We start from the raw sequence: 18,247 nt of genomic DNA, 5'->3' as shown, positions 1-18,247 counted from the left end.
TAAGGCAGTGACAGGTTGTGCCTCTCAGGGCGTGTGTGTGAGAGTGTGCACCACTCACACACTGTACTGAGCGCGTGCAAACGGCGCATGCTTGCAGTCAGCGGGAAAATACGAGCCTTGAGGCAGCCAGTACCTTTGCCTAGACGATGTGGCGATAGTGACCCTGCGGCTAATAGTTCACGACACGAGTAAATGCGAGAGTAAATTAAGAAGAAGAAAAAGAAAAGAAAAACAACCAACAACATTCGGTGCTAACGCGTTGCTGTTTGGCTTTATTTTCCCTGAAAATGGAGGATATAATCTCGAAAATAAGAAATTTTTCAAAACTTGACTTTCAGTCAAAGCAAGAAATCATAAGTAAGGGAAGACCAACGCCAGATTTGCGAGGATTAATTCAAACTACGGGCCTCCCGGGACGGACTACAACACGTTCGCTTCAAAAGGATTGGTACTCTAAAAAAGACTGGCTTTGTGGTCACTTGAAATTCAAATTACAGTAATCCCTTGCTACATCGCGGTTCGTTTATCGCGGTTTCACTTTTTTTTTTGTGAAAAAACACAGATAAGTCGCTCCTTATTGTAAGTCGCCCCCCCACCCAAACTATGAAAAAAACCGCGACTTATAGTCCGAAAATTACGGTATGTTTAAAATGAGAGGGTGACACTACTTCGCGAATTTTCACCTATTGCGGGTGGTCTTGGAACCAATTATCCGCGATAAACGAGGGATTGCTGTATTCAAGTTAAATCACTTTATGTTACTGACTAAATTTTTATCAGGTTACTAGTAACTGTACTGGAATACATTTTAAGTACCGTAATTTTCGGACTATAAGTCGCGGTTTTTTTCATAGTTTGGGTGGGGGGGCGACTTATACTCAGGAGCGATTTATATACATATATATGGGTTTTTTTCACTTTTTTGGGCATTTTATGGCTGGTGCGACTTATACTCCGGTGCGACTTATAGTCCGAAAATTACGGTAACCCTCCCAACCATGCATATAACAATACTACTCACATATGCTTTACACTCTGCAAAAACAACCATTCTCATTGAAGTGTCATTTCTAAATGGGTGACCACACCAGCGACCTCCGTGAGAATAAGCCATTTGGAAGATAATTGAATTGAAAATAAACGACTCAAAGCTACCCTGTATGAAAACCTGATGAGCCCCTTGTTAAAACATGAATTAACTTTGGTTAATTAAATTGTTTGCAAAGTTGACTTCATTTACATCCAGACCTGTTTCATCAAGAAACTTAAATAGAACCTGTTTGGCAAAATGAGCCAAAAGATCCCAAAAAGCCACAACAAATTGCCACAAGCTGAATAAATTTGATAAGAGGTGGAAATGTTTGGATTTTATGCAATAGACAGTAGCAGCGTTTTGATAGGGATGGACGTGGCAGCTTTTCCAGCTCCATGGGCAGATGTACTTGATTCGTTTCATTATGTACTACAGAAGCATATTTTTTAAGCTAATGTCCAGTAATATACTTGAATTTAGTCCGCTTCTTTCTTTCGTGTAACGTCAGATGTCCAACTCGGTGTCGCCTAGCCATGCCCGCGTCTCTGGTCCTAGGTCGAAGAGGCTGGCTTCCGAGGGTGGTCCATATAAGGGGCAGATGTTGATTATATGGTCGGCGGTCTGCTGAGGGTCACCACACTCGCATGCCGCACTGTCCGCCAAGCCCCACGTCTTCATTGATGACCCAAAGCGACCGACCCCAGTCCGTAGGCGGTTCAGCGTGGTCCATTGCCGGCGTGGTAGGTTGTCTCCTCCGATGGCGCCATCTCCTGGGTCCCAAATGTAGCGGTGGACTCGGGAGGGTCCGGCCGACTCCCACTCCTGCTTCCAAGCTGCTGCCAACCATGCATCTCTGGAGATGTCCTCAGAGGTGGAGTTGAGCATCTCTTGTGCTGCCTTGTTGTAGGGGTGGCGGGACTTGAGTCTGCTTGGAGGTGCTGGTGTTATTGTGGTGTTGTGCAAGACGTGCCAGTCATATTTTTGTGCCTTCCTGGCCAGGGCGAGGGTGGCAGCCTCCCGTCGGAGGCCGGCCGGTGCTATTCCCGCGAGGACCGGCAAGAGGGACACAGGAGTAGGTTTCAAGCATCCAGTTATTATCCGGAGGGAGGTATTAATAGCCACGTCGACCTTTCTCGCATGCGGGCTTCTGCTCCAGACTGGGCTGCAGTATTCTGCTGCAGAGAAGATCAGGGCTTGGGTGGATATTCGCAGCGTCTTAGCGGAGGCTCCCCAGGTTGTTCCAGCGAGGCGGCGGATCAGCGCGGCTCTGGATGTCACCTTGGCCTTGACTTCTTCCAGGTGTTGTTTGAAGGATAATGTCCGATCCAGACGCACTCCAAGGTACTTCGGGGCTTGCTGGACCTCCAGACATTTGTTGTCAACGCGCACCTCAAGTTCCCTCCTGGCTTCTCTGGTGCTAAGATGGTATGCCGCTGCGACTGTCTTTCCGACGCTGAGCTGTAGACGCCACCTCTGAAGGTATGCTACCAGTGTGCCCATGTCTTCATTAAGACCCTCTTCCATCGCCTTCCACGTTGGTCGGCTCAGCATGATGGCAAGGTCGTCTGCGTAGCCATACTTTCTCGATGCTGTATCAGGTAGGTCGTGGATGTAAACATTGAACAACATCGGCGAGAGGACAGACCCCTGCGGTACCCCGTTCCTCAGTCTTCTGAGCCTACTGCACTGGCCACTGCTGGTCTGGAGGATGAAGCTGCGGTTGGAAATTGTCTCCATGATGAACTTCACCATGTGCCGGTCTGGTATTGTCCTCAGCAGCTTCAGGTGGAGTCCCCGGTCCCACACGGTGTCATATGCAGCCGTCAGATCCAGGTACACTACCCCAGCTTTCTCACTGTCCTGGAAGCTGTCCTCGATGTCCTGACAGAGTAGTGTTACCTGGTCTGCTGTTGATCTTCCACGACGGAAACCAGCTTGTTCCCGTGGGAGCTGTGAGTCCACCACTGGCTCGATGCGGCTATGGATCATCTTCTCCAAGATCTTAAATGGGACACAGAGCAGCGAGATTGGTCTGTATGACTTAGGATCTTCTGCAGGTTTATTTGGCTTCGGCAGAGCTATGACAGAGGCACGGCGCCAAGTCTTTGGGAGCTTTAATCTCCGGTAGCATGATGTAAAGAAAGCACAGAGCCAACCAGATGTTGTTGTGCTCTGGTGGATGACAAACTCTGGGTGGATGTTGTCACGGCCAGGGGATTTGCCTCGCTTGAGCTTGCTCAAGGCCTCACTGAGTTCCTCTGCTGTGAATTCTCCCGAGAGGTTGGAATCGACACTGGCCGCTCCCAATTTAGTCCGCTGTTTAATATTTTCAGTGCGCATGCACACTTGCACACAACTTTCATTGCATTCTGAACACCCTTGTGCTTGAGTCAGCTGACATGGTGATTCAAGGAAAGGTTGTACCAAACCATTATGCAGATATTAAAATGGTATGACCTAACCTTTTATGACATAGACTGGGCTGCAAACCTAAATGCTGGATGCTTGGTGAAATTTCTCACATAATTCATTGCCTCTCGCGCTGCAGTGCCTCGCCGTAACTCAGTGGTGTCAAACATATGGCCTGCGGACCGGAACCGGCCCACATGAAGGTGCGATCAGGTCCGCGTTCGATCAGGCCCGCAGGATCATTTAAAAGTGAAAAAGATTCAAGATTCAAGATTCAAGAGTTTTTATTTAAATGCATAAAAGACACGGAATTAATATTTTTAATAATATGCAATTCATTGATTATTCGCTATGGTGCACACTCTTTTGATCAGAGTAGAAGACAACATTGTTTTGATCAGAGAAGACAGACCCAACACAGCAGACGGTAGCAATGCGCCAATTGCTGCTTGTTACGATGTTGTTTCTAGCCTGGTCTCTACCCCTCCCCTGGACCCTCATTAGCCAAAATGTCATTATCCAAACGGTGAAAAGTAGATACGGAGTGTAGAATTTTCAATGAAAAATGGACCACGTCCTATTTATTTATAGATAAGCACGAAAAACCTTTGTGCTTGGTGTGTTTGCAACAAGTTTCGGTATTGAAGGAACTTAATATTCGACGCCACTACGAGACTCTTCACAGCGAAAATTATGATGGCTTGAGATAAGAGCAACGAATTGCAGGCGGGTCTGAGGAAAGAGCAGTCAACTTTCATCCAGACCCAACAAGTCAGTGAAGCAGCAGTAAAAGCCAGCTACCTGATTGCCAGCGAAATAGCATTAGCATCAAAGCCGTATTCCGATGGTGACTTTGTTGAACGATGCATGATGAAGGCGGCTGAACTTGTATGTCCCGAGAAGCGACAAGCTTTTGCTGATATTAGCCTGACAAGGAATACTATAGCAGAGAGGATTTCGGACCTATCAGCAGATTTAGACAGCCAATTGATACAGAGAGTCAAGTCATTTATTGCATTTTCCGTTGCGATTGACGAGAGCACCAACATCACAGACATGGCCTTATTTATTCATGGAGTTGATGAGACATTGACTGTTACTGAAGAGTTTCTTGAGTTGGTGCCAATGATGGACACCACAACAGCCGAAGACATGCAGATTTGAAGGGCAAATTCGCCTCCGTAGGTCTGGACAAATTTTATCAGTATCTACTATCAGGGTACCCCAAATTAACAGCCCTGGGTGCTGACATTTTGTGCATGTTTGGGACAACCGACCTTTGTGAACAGATTTTCTCAGTAACGAATATCAATAAAACAAAAATGTGTTCAAGGCTCACAAACAAGCACTTAAATGACATTCTGAAAGTGACAGCTTGCCAGGACATGGCACCTGGTATTGATGCACTTGTACAGGCCAAAAGATGCCAAGTATCAGGAACAAAAACAAGTCCAGACTAGTCTAATGCCTTTAAAATGCTGCCTTAGATACTGTTTGCATTGAAAAAATACAGCTCTGTGAAGATTAATCCTTACTGCAGTGATTAAAAAAGTGTACAATTTAATGTTAGTCAGCAACTTCACTACAAAAACGTATGGTGGATTTCTACTGTTCATGGAACTCCACGAATGTTCAATATGTATTGAATGTGTATGTGTGTTTCATGTATGAAGTTTACACATTTACAGGACATGTGAATACTTTCTTCTTTACACATTTAATAGCACTATCCTTAGTTTGTACGGTGTAGGCAGGGATTACATTTAGATTTTATATGCACATGTGTAAATGGTTTAAAAATCCCTATCTTTATAAACCTCATTTAATCTTAAAGTGCATTACTGTTAATGTTTTAAGTTATGTTAATGTAATGCTATTAATGTTTTGTAAAAGGAATGTTCATTAAATTTCAACATTTTCCTAATGTTCTTGAGCTTCTTTACACCAAAAAAAAAAAGGAAAGACATGATATTTTGGTTATTTAGAGCATAGTATGGTATAATTCTAATGGTCCGGCCCACTTGACATCTACCGAGGCCGTATGTGGCCCACGATGTGAAATGAGTTTGACACCCCTGCTGTAACTCATGGACTCAACACTTGATTCTCCTCTCTCACCATGTTTCTGTAAAAATCTTTATGGTGAGCCTCACATGCGTTATCAGAACAGCCCATTTTGCACAGGCTGAAAAAAAGATTATACAGTCAACCTTTTGTTGTAGGACGCCAGATTTTCTTATGGCATCAACTGATTATTTGGCAGTGTGTGAGTCCCACAAGTAACAGAAAGAACTGTGGGATTTTTTAAGAGCATGGCTTGAATCCCATTGTTTTTACTCACAAGTTGGCTCCATTATAATACAAATTATCTTTGCCAGTCCTCAAGTGGAATTTCCAATTTATCGATTTTGTTTAAAATCAGAGATGCCACCTGTTTGCTGTACAGCCTCCAAAGAGGCCTCTTTGACTCTTTGAGTTTCCCTTTGATGCAAATCAAAACTGACAATTGTTCTGTGTTGTCGACATCAGGAGTGCCATTAAAAATGACAGATAACTCACTTTCCACATTTATAAATCCTTGATAACTTCTTATAATATCTCTGTTCTTAGCCTCTTGCAAAAAGAAGAATTTGCTTCAAATGCTTTTGTGATCAAGAATCTTAGTCAGAGGTTGAAACAATTGCAAACCACTCCACCCTCCCACCATGAAATGACATATTACCGTATTTTTCGCACCATAAGGCGCACTGGATTATAAGGCGCACCCTCATTGAATTTTCTATTTTAGAAATTATTTCATATATAGGGTGCACCGGATTAAAAGGCGCATAAAATAGAAGCTGTACTGCATCAAACTGAGGTTGACTAGGGTTGCGGTATACATCCACCAGCCAATAACCAATGAGCCCTCAGTAAACAATCGCGTTTCTCAAACTCTCAAAATCTCCTATAAAAGTGATCGGAACCGACTAAAGTTCGATCTAACACATTGGTACTGCTTACTTATGTTTCCTTTCCATATCGATCTGTAAATTTACTCGGAACATTAACGGAACAGCCTATTTTGAAATGAAATAGCCTCGTACGTATAGCAGCTATCATTATAGCATTAGCCACCCGCAAACTCCCATGAGCCTCAGCTCGCAGACTCCCATGAGCCTCAGCAAAGTGTCATGGCGGCCCCCTGTAAGCAATCACGTTTCTCGAACTTTCTCCCATAAAAGTGATCGGAACTTACTAAAGACTGATTTAACACATTGGTGCTGCTTATTTATGATTCCGTTGGATATTGATCTGTAAACGTACTCGAAAACATTAACGGAACAGCCTATTTTGAAATGAAATAGCCTCGCGGGTACAACAGCTATTCAGTGACGCCCCCTGACCACGGTAGCCGTAATGCTGGGAAGTGATGCGACCTTGTAATTTACTAGTCGTACTAAAACGTACTGAAACATTTTGGCAGAGCGCTGTGTACAACCAGTATGGATCAACAAATTCATTAATTGATCCGTATATAAGGCGCTCTGCATTATAAGGCGCACTGTGTTTTTTTGAGTAAATTTTAAGTTTTCAAGTGCGCCTAATAGTGCAGAAAATACGGTACATAAAATGTAGCACCTGTGGCTAAAGCCAAACTGTGGCAATGTTTTTACTTTCTGTACCTGTGTCAGCCACTATGAATAAAGCAGTGTTCATACATAAATTGATGCATTCTTTGCTAGTGTCTCCTTTTCATCACTCCCCTCCCTGAAGGACATTTACACCTCCCATCTCACACGCAAGGCGACCACAATTGTGAGTTATGTGAGTCACCCCGCTCACACTTTGTTTGATCTACTGCCCTCTGGAAAGAGGTACAGAAGCCTGCGCACCACCAGACTCACCGACAGCTTCATACTCCAGGCTGTTAGGATCCTGAACTCTCTCCCCCCTCCACCCTCGGCTGCATAACGTCCTGGCTTTTTGGGCCTTGTTGGCTGCCTTGCACTACTCCTCCTGTACTTTTGCGCTATATTCTGACTGTCTGCTGTATGCACAATTGCTCCATTTCAACCATGTTGCTCTTATTTATTTATTTATTTATTTATTTATTTATTCATTGCTCTTATTTAGTCATTGTATGTGCCTTCTTGTTTTTACTTTTTATATTGTTTATTTGAATGTTTTGTTTGTCCGTAGACCAATATAATATAATATAATATATACATAATATTTAATGTCTTGTCACCGTGAGATAGTAGGAAACGCAATTTCGATCTCTTTGTGTGTCTTGACGTGAAGAAATTGACAATAAAGCAGACTTTGATTTTCAACTTTGTTTTTCTTTCAAAATTGATGATGGTCTTGACCTTTTCATCTCTGTTTATGATTAATAAGATTTTCAATCAAGAATACGACCCCACGTCCACCAACTCTTTTCACCGCCCTTCCAGAAATGCCACCCTGTGCAGCCACACGTACATTACGTATAACACATACAAGAAACCTCAACGTCCACATGCATGCTATAGCTGCCATCATCTTACAAACTGCTATGAAGTGCGTAACTGTCTCGCTGGTATCTTTCCACCACCTGCAGTTGGGGTCCTCAATTAATTGTATTTAACCTGTTTAATTGTGTGGTACATCCATAGCTCTACTTGTTTAGTGGTGGATAGTTTGACTCATGCCAGAGGCCAGGTTGCATCATCTGGCTTTGTTTAAGCCCTGCCCTAAACTCCGGACACTTGAGTAAAGGCTATAAAGAAGTTTGTTGCATCTAAACAATTCACTACTAAGTAGTTCTCAGTCTGCACATGTGTATAGTACTTGCCTTCAAACCTATTTAATCCACACGCAACCCAAAACCTATGCCCAAGTGGCCCAGCCTCCATGACTTGAATTGCATTCAAGAGATGCAGAGGGTATCTCGGTTCCTAAGACATAAAGAATCCCTACAGTGTTTGATACCGTGAATGCAATACTCGCGTAGCCTACCCACATTGCTGACGGTGTTGGTTTGAAGTGTGGCTAGTGGTTTTAAAAACAGACTAGTGGCAAGATCTTGTAGAAAAAACATGTCAGTTTGAAATTTGAAACGTAAAATTGACAATTAAAACCCACTGATTCGGCTACATTTTGTGATTTGAAATTAGGGCCAACTGAATTCGTAATTGAATAGCCCTGTTCTTGGCAATGATTTAGCAATTAGTGTTTCCTCAACAGATAGTTGATGTTTCTGTTTCCAATGAGTAGAGCAATCTAAAAATTTGGCCCAACTAAATTTGTTGTAGAATAGTCCTAGTGTAAGGCTCTTGGAGCCTCTTCCTGCCTCTACTCTAGTTACAATCTCCAGTCCAAAGAATGTCTGAGAAAGCCAAATAAGATTTGACGTCAGCTATTTGTTGTATCTGCCATCATTCTGCATCTTGGAGCCAGCACTTCTGGGTGGACTACTCCCATGCCTCTCTTACCTCTTCTGCCACTGCAATGTCACCCTTCATGGACACCGTTAGGTAACAACCCCCACTGTTTAGTCCCAGGAACAAGAGGTCACTGTCGCTTCAGTTTGTACCCACTCCTGCCTTAAGTGTCACCTTGCTAACATCGCATTGGCTTTGATATGATAGTGTTTCGGAAGCTGCAAGTGATGAAACTAGAACTTTGGCCACCATAAGCGCGTATTGGTTGAGACGGTGTTTCATAACAGTAGGTGCAGAATAGCAATTTATTTGGTTGTTAAATTTAGCACTTGATGGATGGACAGGAACGCTAGATTTCCTAACTTTTCATGTCTAAAATTTAAAAAGTACATTTTCCAGAGTTTAAAAACTGTTAAATCATCATCAATGTTTTTTTTTCATATATTTATTATGAATAACTTTAAGATGAATGATCAAAGAGGCAAAATTTTCTTGCCTTCATTATATCCATAACATTATATTTTGTAAAATTAATGGTGTGACGTTATATAAACATCACTCATCAGGACAGGTCACTCACTCACTGTTTTATTGGGAAACTGTCATAGTGGCATATTTCTGGATCACACTTTCAAACAATTCTTAAAAATGAATAAATACACTGTAATCAAATTCAGGAAAACACTTTATGACAGTGCCACGAGGGACATCAGCAACATACGAGGCATTCAGTAGAGTCCCAAAAGTGATTTCAGAAAAACATTTTCCCCTCATTAAAGTGACAAAAGAGTTAAATGTCTACAGTGAGGTGCTGTTTTAGACGCTGTTTTATGGTTCCCCCAGAGATTTACTTCAGACATGGTGACTGCTCCAAGTGAAATAATGAACATATATGTAGTTGCATTTAAACTGATTTTTTTTCCAACCCTTTGCCGAGACAAGAGTAGAGCCTTGATTTCTGCCCTCATAAATCCATCATTGCCTCCATTAAGTGTAAAACTGGCATATGTTATTTGCTTTGTGCATTCTACAATAGTTGACGGATGAAAGTAGCAGTCGTGACGGTAATACGTATTAAGAGTATGGTGAATTTAAGATTTTATGACCTCTGGACTGCATGGCTTTCTTGCAGTGGGCATAAGCATGTCAATGATTTCAGTGCCACATTCCAAACCACATTACAACAATAATCTCTGTATTAATGAATTCCCAATAGGTTTTCAGAGAACTAGAGAGGAAAGGACAAAATCATGTTTCGTCATCAGGCTTTCTTTCCAAGGTCACTGACCAAGAAAAATTAAGGCTGGTGCAGAATAAAGTTATTGTATGCACAAGTAACAATTCCAGATTTGTTGGTGAAAATCTCTTTTATAACTAAACTGAACACTACTTAACATTGAGAAGCTAATTGTTGGAAGCCAAGGAAGTATTTTGAGAATATCAAAGTCAAATGAGGCTGTTATTTTACTCTCTTAAGAAAACGAATACACAATAAAAATACCATTGTAGACAAACTTATATCCACCATATTCCTGGGCGCTTTTATGGGGACACAAACGTTGGTGGAACTTCCAGTAAAATGCTTCCATTGGTTAAAATGGGTTTTGCTTCTCTGAGCAGTGTTTTTGAACAGCTTTCTACACCATCATTCCATTGAACAATGTCTTGCATACCTTGTTGCTATCGCCGGTCAATAGATAGATCCCACGTGAGTACATTTGTCTTTTCATTGTTATTAACAAAATACCAAAATAATTCAATTTCAGTTTAATTAATTCTCTTTTCTAGATGTAGACAAATGTTTAAGGTAAATGGAACAAACAAATGGAAATAATAAATTATCGCATCTGACTCTTTTTTTTAATGGGGCGGAATGTAGTTTGTCCGATTTGGAGTTGCCGGAGCATGGCATCATCCGCGAGCAGATCTCGTCCTCAGAGACAGACTGATTTGCATTTTGTCAGCTAATGTGTTACTGTCACGTGCCTGAGTCACCTGCCACCCAGCCGCTCACTTCCATTGATGTTGAGTGTTCACAGCCAATCCCACGCAATCAAATAATCACCCGCAACTGTCCTGGCTTGTTAGTAGACGCTACTTAAATTCCAGCTGTTCATTTTCAGTCTGTCCGTGATGCCTGTATAAGCTCACTGCGTTTCTCCCGTCTGACTCGCGGTGCCAACTCTGTCCGCGTACTGACCCGCCCGCCTAGCCCTGATTGCCGCCTGCCCTGACCATTCGTCCATTTTTGACCATGCTCTTCCTGCCGCCTGCCCTGACCATCTGCTTGCCCCAGACCACGCATTACGCACTACTCCCTCCTGCGTTGCACGCTCGCTCTGTTGCATGTCCCACCAGGTTGATTCCTGTCATCCGCCCGTCAGTCACTCGGTGGACGCTGTCACCTTCACCCGTCAAGAACACAAACCAGCTGATCCGCCACCCCAGTCAAGTCAGTGCTCCAGCTCTCCACTCCCCCTAGCCTACCTATCAATAAAGTTTGTCTCATACCGCACTTGGCTGTCCGGTCCAGTCTGTCAGTTACCACCAACACTGCCTGCTAGTTACAAAACCTTCCATTTCAACCACATATGGTTTCAGTCTATCAAAAAATAAAAAAGTTGTCCTCACAATTCTAATACTTTTGGAGAGGAGAGCATATTTACATATGGTATGTACTATGTGCACCCGCAAAATTTACACTAGAATTACAAATATCTTTTAAGTCAAGTGAAAAGGCCTGTTTTGGGTTTCATAAAGGAATATCTTGCTTGTGACAAAGTGACCCCGTCTTTTATGATCTCTTGGTGGGTCCACACCCAGCTTTGTGTAGCCAGGCAGTAATAGTTGTGCCCATTGTTCAACTATGTGGAGAGGAGCGGTCCTTTCCTATTGAGAGGGGAGGGGCCTGACCCTGAAGCTTGCCCTGTGCTGTGTTGCTTGAATAGACAGCTAAGGTGTAGATCCCCCCCAGTGCCATTTAGTGTGGGAAAGGTGATGTTGGAAGCACCTGCAGCAACTTGAAAGTGGCAGACACAAGATTGCGTGTTAACTTTGGACAGTGCAGCCATCATGAGACGACACTACACACTGATGGGTACAGTAGGAGTGTCACGTACAATCCCATGTGGTTAACGGCTCCTATCAGAGATCAAACAGATCAAATTCATATGTGCATTCAGTAACAAGGTGTTTTCTGCATTGCACTGTGCAAACACTGTGGACACAAATATAATGTACAGTGGAAGGGCAATATAACATTATGCTCTGTACAATACAATAAGCCAATGCGTCACACAATCAGCAAACAAAATCTAATTACAGCACAATTTATTTCCATTACAAAATGACATCCCTAAGAATTAGGGGAATTAGGGGAATATAGTGGAGCCTCGGTTTTCGAACGTCCCGGTTCTCGAACAAATCGGTATTCGAACAAAAAATTAGAGATTTTCTTGCTTCGGATGTCGGCCGAAATTCGCGAGATGAGCCGAGAGGACCCGCATGCCAACTGACTCCGTTCGTTATTACGTTCTCGTTACTCTGAGGATTGCATCAACTCTAATCATGCCTCCAAAGGAAGCAAGTGGGCAGTAAAGCCATCCTAAAACACAGCAATGCAACACTGAGCGCCCGGCGCGCTGCGGTTGCGCGATCGGACCGAATTAAGCTCCCTGCGCACTGATGTCCACTTAAATTTTGGAAACTACAACAGGACTTTAAAAATATTTTCTAAATTTCAGCGACGGCTCTGTCACAATAATGCGACCAGCGCGGTGCAGTTGCACGGTCGGCTACGCGCTACGGTTGCGCGTTCGGTTGTGCGCTGCAGTTGCGCGATTAGACAAAAATGCGTAAATGAAAAAATGCTTAAAAAATGCGTTTTTGGGGGGGGGGGGCTGGTTACTGATTAGCTTTTTTCCATTATTTGTAATGGGAAAATATGATTCGGAATTCGAACGATTCACTTTTCGAACAGCCTTCTGGAACGGATTGTGTTCGAAAACCGAGGCTCCACTGTATGTGTATATATATAGATATATATCTATATCTATATCTATATATATAGATATAGATATATATATACATACATCAATTTTCTGAACCGCTTATCGTCGCGGGTGTACTGGAGCCTATCCCAGCCGTCATCGGGCAGTAGGCGGGGGACACCCTGAACCGGTTGCCAGCCAATCGCAGGGGACACAGAGACAAACAACCATTTGCACTCGCACTCACACCCAGGGACAATTTGGAGTGCTCAATCGGCCTACCAAGCATGTTCTTGGGATGTGGGAGGAAACCGGAGTGCCCGGAAAAAACCCACGCGGGCCCGGGGAGAACATGCAAACTCCACACAGAGAGGGCCGGAGGTGGAATCGAGACCACACTGTGAGGCGGACGTGCTACCCCAGGGGTGGGCAAACTTTTTGACTCGCGGGCCGAACTGGGTTCTAAATTTGGACCGGAGGGCCGAACCAGGAGCAGATGGACGTAGTGTTTGTGTGAAGTAATATAAGCGACCTGTAAAGGTCATTGCATAAAAGATAATGCCTTTAGTAGGTAGTAAAGCATGGATATTCCAAACAAGTTTTTTGAAAACAAATGCATTTATTAACAGCATTAAAAAAATAAATAATAATAATTCACTAAAAAACTGCTATCAGTGATTCTCATAAAATACGACACTGTTATTATGAATAACAGTCTCCATCACTTCAGTGCCTGCAGGTCAGATTAATGAAATATTTTTATCTTATGAGATCACATCAAACGGCAAACATTCTGACCAAATATATAATCTTGAAGAATCGGTGAAAGCATACATCCAAATAAAGTAATCAAAACGGCAACACGGTGAGGGGTATCTGAACATCAGAGCAGAGTTTTAACTCACAAACACCTGGTAACAGAGGTGAGGAAACCGGAAACACTTCCTTAAAGTAAGCCTTAAGAACTTTACAGGTTAAGATTAGTCGCAAACAGGTGGTGCATCAATGTCCTTGAGCATCCTGCATTGTTTGAAAATGAGAATGGTCGCTAGTTTCAATCCCTGCTATGTGTACAAATCATATTCAAAATGCATTTTTTTACAACAAACTTGAGAGCCTCCCCTTCATTTTCAGTGGGAACAGTGTTGTTGGTCTCCCTTTTTTGCTAGTGCGTCATAGTCTGGAGTAAAATTAATTGTGGCAATTCTTAGGAGAGATCCGAGGTGTTGGTCCGTTTACCTCGATCTGTGACGGGTTGATGTTGATGTGGCTGAACGTCACGTCGCGTACGTCGAGCCAAATTGGCCACTCTTTTTTAAACACTCGGCACTGTGTCCACCTTGCTTTTCCTTGGGTGACTCATTTTAATAGAAGGATTCCAGGGGAAGGTTTGTGGGTGGCTTTAGCGTAAAACTGTATCTGAAAGCTCAGCGCGCGAATTACAAGAATGCTGTCGTCACAGCCCACGCTCTAAATTCGGGACTGATACAAATAGAGCGCGAGTGCGCCATGTCCGTACTACTGAGTACGTACACGCATTGCGAGTGTGCACCGAGCTTTCTGACACGGCTTCCGGTAGTAAATGCGCAGGCGAGCGGTTCCCCATCTACTGGGGAAACGCAGTCATTGCATGCAAAATGACCAAAAAAAATGTTTAATAATACAATTTATTCAGGGTTGGCGGGCCGGATTAAACGGTCCCGTGGGCCGGATGTGGCCCGCGGGCCGTAGTTTGCCCACCGCTGTGCTACCCAGTGCGTCACCGAGACGCCTATATATATATAGGGTATATACAGTCAAACCTCGGTTTTCGAACGTCCCCGTTCTCGAACAAATCGGAATTTGAACAAAAAAAATCGAGATTATTTTGCTACGGTTGTCGAACAAAATTTGGAGGTCAAACCTCGCGAGATGAGCCGAAAGGACCCGAGAAAACCCGACCGCCCAGCCCAGATGCCGACTGACTCCGTTGTTATTGTATTTTTGTTACTTTGAGAATTGTATTAACCCCTAATCATGCCTCCAAAGAAAGCAAGTGGGAGCAGTAAAGCCATCCTAAAACACAAAGACGCTCTTAAAGCAATGCAGCAGTGAGCGACCGGCGTGCTGCGGTTGCGCGATCGGACCAAATTAAGCGCACTGAGGTCCACTTAAATTTTGGAAAGTACATCAGGATTTTAAAAATATTTTCTAAATTTCAGCCACGGCTCTGTCACAATAATGCGACCAGCGCGGTGCAGTTGCGCGGTCGGCGGCGCGCTACGGTTGCACGTTCGGCGGTGCGCTGCAGTTGCGCGATCGGACAAAAATGCGCAAATGAAAAAATGCTTAAAAACGCGTTTTTTTAGACTTGGAACGGATCATTTATTTTTTCCATTATTTGTAATGGGAAAAATAAATGCGGAATTCGAACGATTCACTTCTCGAACCGCCTTCTGGAACGGATTGTGGTTGAAAACCGAGGTTTGACTGTATATATATATATATATATACATATCGGGGGCAATGGATCAGCGTTCTCGTCGCGCCCCCTGTCAGTACCCGGGCTTGCCCAGGGAAGCAAATGATCCTACCAGCAGACTAAATTTCGAGAGACGACGCCTGACAGCCAAGTCAAAGAATCCTAGTCACAGTCCCAAAGCCGATAGCAAACAGCTTCAAGAGCACCTCGCGGCGGGACCTGCCCTTCGAATACTACAACTAAATGTCGAAGGCCTTTCCGCAGCCAAGTGAAGCCTTATTGAAGTCCTCACCTTCCAACACTCGATTGACGTTATCAATCGTTTCAGGACTGGACATGGCCCCTGCTTGGCCAGCCTTCACAAATGGGGAAGTAGCTCCACCCCACTGTGTGCTTGTGGAGAGGAGCAAACCATGGAACACATCATAGAAGTTTGTCCTCTCCACAGACTTAAAGGAGGGTTAGTCACCCTCCATACAGCAGACCAGGAGGCAACTGCTTGGCTTAGGGACTTTGCATTCGCTAAATAAATAAATAATAAATAACTGAACAAGTTCATTTTAAAGTTTGTGAACTGAACTTTGAACTAGTTTGTGTCAAAATTGAACTTTCCCAACACTGCATATCTCAAATATCTTTAATACTCACATACTAGTTACTTTTATGTGATCTTTGTGAAGGCACTTGGATTATTTGGGTGGGCAACAACAGAAATGTTGCTTTTTCTGAATATGGTATGTAAACCATATTGCAAGGATGCATACCACTCTGCGGCTCGGGCAGCTTTAGGACTCTCGGACCACTGTCTAGTTCAGGGGTCACCAACTCCGGTCCTCAAGGGCGCCAATCCAGCCTGTTTTAGGTGCAGCCCTACAACAACACACCTGATTCAAATAATCAGGATCGCTATCAGCCTTAATAGAGCTTGCTGATGAGCTGATCATTTGAATCAGGTGTGTTGTTGTAGGGCTGCACCCAAAACAGGCTGGATTGGCGCCCTTGAGGACCGGAGTTGGTGACCCCTGGTCTAGTTCATCTGATCCCGGCCTACAGGCAGAAACTAAAAACTTCTAAGCCTGTGGTGAGGACTGTGAGGAAGTGGACAGTGGAGTCAAGGCAGGACCTCCAAGCCTGCTTTGACTGCACCGATTGGGGAGCTTTCGAAGCTGCAACTTCAGACTTGCATGAACTCACTGACACTGTCACATCATACATCAGTTTTTGTGAGGATCTGTGTGTGCAGACTAAGACCTTCTGCACGTACAACGACAAACCTTGGTTTACACCGAACCTCAGGAGGCTGCGCAAAGTCAAGGAGGAGGCCTACAGGAGCGGCGACCGCGACCTGTTCAGGCAGACCAGAAACACACTGAACCGAGAGGTCAGGAAAGCCAGGAGGTGTTACGGGGAGAACCTGAAGAGACACCTCTCTGCCAATCCTGATCCCTCAACAGTGTGGAAAGGTCTGCAGAGCATCACGGGCTACAAGAAACGAACCCCCCGTCCTGTGGAGAGCCCAAGGCTTGCTAACCAGCTAAACAAGTTCTACTGCAGGTTTGATCGGTCCTCCCACACAACGGGACTTCCTGCAGCACAATCTACATACTCACCTCTCCCCACAACTGCTCTGTCCACACCTCTATCATCGTTGTCACCCACTCTCTCTCTTGCAGAGGCCGCGCCCGCACTCAAGGTCCGCGAGGAGGAAGTGCGCCAGATGTTCCGGAGACAAAAGACCAGGAAGGCACCGGGCCCAGACGGCGTGTCACCTTCCTGCTTGAAAGTCTGCGCTGAGCAGCTGGCGCCCACCTTTGCACGGATCTTCAACCGTTCTCTGGAGCTGTGTGAGGTGCCCTCGTGCTTCAAGAGCTCCACCATCGTTCCAGTGGCCAAGAAGCCCGCCATCACAGGTTTGAATGACTATAGACCCGTCGCACTGACATCTGTGGTCATGAAATCTTTAGAGAGGTTAGTGCTGAACCACCTGAAGGAGGTCACGGGCCCCCTGCTTGACCCCCTCCAGTTTGCCTACCGGGCAAACAGGTCAGTGGATGATGCGGTCAACATGGGACTGCACTACATCCTGCACCACCTGGACACCCCAGGAACGTACACCAGGATCCTGTTCGTGGACTTCAGCTCGGCGTTCAACACCATCGCTCCTGACATCCTCCAACAGAAGCTCATCCAGCTTGCGGTGCCTGCCTCCACCTGTCAGTGGATCACCAGCTTCCTGACCAACAGGAGACAGCGTGTGAGGCTGGGGGGCATCACATCTGACACCCGGACCACCAATACTGGAGCCCCTCAGGGGTGCGTCCTCTCCCCACTGCTCTTCTCTCTCTACACCAATGATTTCTCCTCAGGTGACTCTCCTGTGAAGCTCCTGAAGTATGCAGACGACACCACTCTCATCGGACTGATCCAGGACGGTGATGAGACTGCGTACAGACAGGAGGTGGAGCGGCTGGTCCACTGGTGCAGCCAAAACCATCTGGAGCTGAACCCGCTCAAGACCGTGGAGATGACAGTGGATTTCAGGCGAGACCCTTCACCACTTTTACCCCTCACTATCCGCAGTAATACTATTCTCTCCACAGACACCTTCAAGTTCCTGGGAACCACAATCTCTCGGGACCTGAAATGGACCGGCCACATAGACTCTGTCCGGAAGAAGGCCCAGCAGAGGCTGTACTTCCTGAGACAGCTCAAGAAGTTCAACCTGCCGCGAGAGCTTCTGAAGACCTTCTACACTGCCATCATCCAGTCTGTCCTCTGCACCTCCATCACTGTCTGGTTTGGATCAGCCTCCAAACAAGACAAGCACAGACTGCAACGGACAATCAGGACTGCAGAAAAGATCATTGGAATCAACCTCCCATCTATCCAAGACTTGTACCTGTCCAGGACCAGGAAACGTGCAAGGAACATCTCTACAGACCCTTCTCAC

Source organism: Syngnathus acus, chromosome 21 (genome assembly GCF_901709675.1).
Source record: "Syngnathus acus chromosome 21, fSynAcu1.2, whole genome shotgun sequence".
Classification (NCBI taxonomy): Eukaryota; Metazoa; Chordata; class Actinopteri; order Syngnathiformes; family Syngnathidae; genus Syngnathus; species Syngnathus acus.
The sequence above is the reverse complement of the archived record's forward strand: the minus strand, read 5'-3'. Positions refer to the sequence as shown.